We start from the raw sequence: 3,100 nt of genomic DNA, 5'->3' as shown, positions 1-3,100 counted from the left end.
TAGATATTTATTTGGTAATCTGGATTATTGATTCTACATAACTCATGGCTTTATTAGTAGACCCAGTAGTTTGAAAAATCCACAATGCCTCCATGGCCATCTGCAGGATGCCTAACACATTTCCAATTGTGCAATGCTTTGTAAAAGTCAACAGGTTTCCACACATCAGCCATAATATGTATCAGGCTAAATGTGGAATATTTGCAAAATAATAACAGTGGAAAAAATTATTATGCCCCTGCTCCAATTGGAATGGACACTAAGTTTGGATTAGAAACATTTACATGAATAGAAGCTTAATACAGTGTAAAGGGGTATATACTTCAGTAGTGTTGACTTCCTAGGGTTACAGGTGATTTTTAGCAAGGTAAGTGCTCTGCGGATGTGATGGTTCAGCCAAAAAAGGCTGCCCCCTTTCTCTCTGATTTGGATTTGTTTACACCAAACCTTTTCTAGACTTGAAGACAAACTAACCCCCCCCCAAAAAAAATAAGAGTTTCTAGGAGCTGGAGACTATTTCCATCCAAGGTGGATACAAGCCCAAGTCTCCTCCAGGCAACGACTGCAGAGAGTGAGCTATGATAGTTACGATATTCCAGATCTGGTAGCAAAACAAACATGGTGATACATGCCTGGAGTTCCAGTTCTCAAAAGACTAAGGCAATAGGATTTTTGGGAGTTAGAGGGAAACCTAGGCTACATCGTGAGAGCCTGTCTTAACACACATACACAAAAATGCTGGCCCAGAGGTTTCCAAGCACAGTGTCTCTTAAGCCAGGCTGACTGTATAAATCTACTCAAACTTCTAATGCAATACGAGGTTCAAAGAACAGTGTTATGTTGTTTCCCTTCCCGGTACCTACCACTCGAATACGTTAGTTGCTCCTTGCATCCATACTTTCTATCCCAGTGATGATCTCTAGAAAAGATCCACTCTCAAGCTGAAAATTATTCGTTCAAAAGGATAGAGGGATATGTCATGAAGAATAAAGTGCTCCCTCTGGTCCTTCTCTTTCTGTGCTCACTCAGAGCTACTCTCCTCACCACCACAATCAAACTCTTTCTACCAGAATTAGCTAGGAAGGCCTAGGTAAACCCTGGCCTGCTTCCAAAGGACTGATTGTAGTCCAGCCCTGTTCTGGACAGTCGACTTCAATCTGGATGAAGTTCTACCATGCACTAAGAAGTAAACAAAGAACTTATTTTCTAGGAGGTCAGTTCTGATTGGTACTACATTTAAAGTCTGGTTCCAAGCTATTCATAGTAGTACATGCCTAAAATTGCAGCTCTCAGAAGGCTAAGGCAGTAGGAGTGTTGAGTTCCAGGCCATTTGAGGTTATATAGTGAGCTTCCTTCTTGAATCCTATAAAATCTTGATACTTTCTTGCTTGCTGCAACGAGCCTTAATAAGGACCAACAATTTAGTTAAGAATTCTACCCATGTTAGAATGGCATCAGAACCTCCATGGCAATGACACTCAATACTTTGATCTTTGCATCTTAAAAATAAGTGAGAACCAGTAGAGCAAAAGAGGGCTTTCTAGAGAAGTACTATTGAGTGCTACAGAAAACTAGTATTGTTGTGGGCTATATTTTTTAATACTTATCATATGAAAATACAACTAGTTTCAACCATGGTGGAGAACATCTGTAATTGCAACACTCTATAGGAAAATGAAAGAGGATCAGGAGTTCCAGGCCAGCTTGGGCTAACTAGCAAAACCTTTCCTTAAAACCAAATATAAATAAATGAAATTTAAGACATCAAAATATGAATGAATTTTAAAAGCTATTGAATTATTATGTAAATTCAAATTAAACCTAGCACATATTCATATGAATAAAGCAATTGCAGAGTGACAAATCTTTTGTGAAAAGAATTATATTTTATGAAAAGTAATCATAGTTTTAAAACAACCAAAATGCAAATAAGAAGAAATTTTATACTTTTGCGAATCTCTTTAATGCCTAGCTCAATGGAAAACAGGTAGATTCTTATGTCTGCTTCTGCTTTCAACTGGTAATATATTGTTCCTGATCAGATACATGAAAAAGCTCAAATAGTACATACACATTGAACTCAGACAGGGTAAGATATTTGAATCTCCCTCAAGGAGCATTGGCAGCTTCCCTGAAATTGGTTTATGGTCATCAGAGTCAGGGAGAGGTGAGGAAAAAGGATTATAAAAAGCCGCATTGGAAGAGATGAAAAGTGTCATTATATTCATTATGGTGACAGTTTGATGGAACATACAAATGTCAAACATCGAATTATAAATAAGGCCAGAGATGATGGGTAATTCCAAGGAAACAACATATCTTCTAGATACAACAGGACAAATGCACACGTGAACTCATGGAGACTGTGGCAGCACAAGGACTGCACACGTTCAAGACAGACAAGGTACCAAGATTGAGGGTAGGAAGTAGACATGGGCTCCCACCCACATTAAGATGCTACCTGCAACTGGTACCTGAAAACTAGTTTTCACCCATGGAGTGTCGTTCAACAAATTAAGCACACATAAGGTTAGCAGTAGTTTGGCTAATACAGAAGGAACTCAATGGTATTTTTATAAACTTTCTGGGTCATAGTGCATTGTTTTGGTATTTTTTTATCTTGCTATTCTTTTGCTTGTATATAATGGTTTCAGATTTTGTGTCTTTATGAATTTTGTTGCAGTGTGTTTCCTATGCTTTTCCTTCTCTCACCCCACATTCATATCACCAGTCACATCCAGAATATGTCTGCTTCTTTAGAATAGAACTTCATATGCTACCCAGAAACCACCTTCTTATACATAGGCACTATAGCTCAGGCCAAGATGTGTCAAAAACAAGCATAGTATTGCCCCAGTAAGAGAGTATGTTTGTTGGGGGTAGCCCACTTAGTAAAGCACGAAGTCTAGACTTACAAATGAAGAAAATGAAAGAATGACTCCCTGAAGATACCTTTCCAAAATAGATAAGTTGGAAGGCTGAAGTGTAAGCGGGCTTTCTAGTATAAGTGGTCACCGGCTTATAAATCTATAAAATATTATGGTAAATCCCTAAAAGGCTTTGTGGAAAAACATGGATAAGTAAATATTGTATGTTTGTC

Source organism: Rattus rattus, chromosome X (genome assembly GCF_011064425.1).
Source record: "Rattus rattus isolate New Zealand chromosome X, Rrattus_CSIRO_v1, whole genome shotgun sequence".
NCBI classification, from domain to species: Eukaryota; Metazoa; Chordata; class Mammalia; order Rodentia; family Muridae; genus Rattus; species Rattus rattus.
The sequence above is the reverse complement of the archived record's forward strand: the minus strand, read 5'-3'. Positions refer to the sequence as shown.